The sequence below is a fragment of the Meleagris gallopavo genome, chromosome Z, assembly GCF_000146605.3.
Source record: "Meleagris gallopavo isolate NT-WF06-2002-E0010 breed Aviagen turkey brand Nicholas breeding stock chromosome Z, Turkey_5.1, whole genome shotgun sequence".
In the NCBI taxonomy this organism is placed as follows: Eukaryota; Metazoa; Chordata; class Aves; order Galliformes; family Phasianidae; genus Meleagris; species Meleagris gallopavo.
The window spans coordinates 29,892,868-29,893,972 of NC_015041.2; positions in this window are offsets into that span (position 1 = coordinate 29,892,868).

Consider the following 1,105-nt stretch of genomic DNA (forward strand, 5'->3'; position numbering starts at 1 on the left):
GGGAAAAAAGAAAAAAAAAAAAAAAGAAAAGAAAAAAAGAAAGAAAGAAAAAAAAGAAGATAAAACAGTAATCCCAGATTTATTTATTATTTCTGTTGATTTGGTATTTACATTTCTTTTTAATGATAACTGTCAATTGATTATTTTAAAGGAGTGTTCCTTCGCATGTATGTGGTGTTCCCTCTACAGATTCGTTAAGGGTATGGGGGAAAAGATCAGAAAATCTTCACATCTTTTTATGCAAGTATTCCAGTTTTCAGTGCCAAAGATATGTACACACAACACACACAGCAAGCTGATCTCCCATCTGCATACACGGTGTTCCTAAATCTCTGCACCCTCGACTGGCTTACGGGACTGTACCTGTGATTCCTAGAGTTCATTTTGCAGAAGATATTAACAGTTTCTATAATTTGTAATGACGGTAAACTAGCCTTTGCTCTTCCCTTATTCACTATTCATTTCTAGGCTTGGTTAAGTAGATAGCTGGGTTAAAGATCAGTGGTTTTTCATGTGACACTCTCTGGTATTCATCTAATAGCTCATCAGGACAAAACTGTTCCTGTTCTTGCCAAAATAATGAAAATGGTCCTCCACATCGCATGACAATCAGCCCTTGCTTGTGCTGAAATAACCAAGCTTATATAATTGAGTTGTTTTAAAGACATTTTGTAACCAAGTATCCCATATTTACAAAAAAAGTGTATGATTCAAGAAATACAGAGTTATTCTTCGTTCTCTTTATCATTACAACAGCGTGGGCGCAGAGACCACAACAATCATTCTTACACCTTATCCATAAATGACAACAGAATAGTGTTTGTCTTATTAGGAATATAATCTAATACTTGAAAATTATGCAAAGCAGTTACAATGGCCATGTTCAGCGAGGTGGTGACTGTACCAAGGAAACTTCATTCTTTATCATCTCCTTCTCCATAAGAATTATGTAAGGGATGTTGCTCCACAACATCTGTTAGACTGTATGAAATGTTAACAGATGTCTAAAATGAAAAAAGGAGGTGGGGGGAGAATTAATAAAGGAAACCTTCTCTGAACAGATAATCCGCCCAAATTTCCATAACGTACAGAAAAAAAAAAAGAA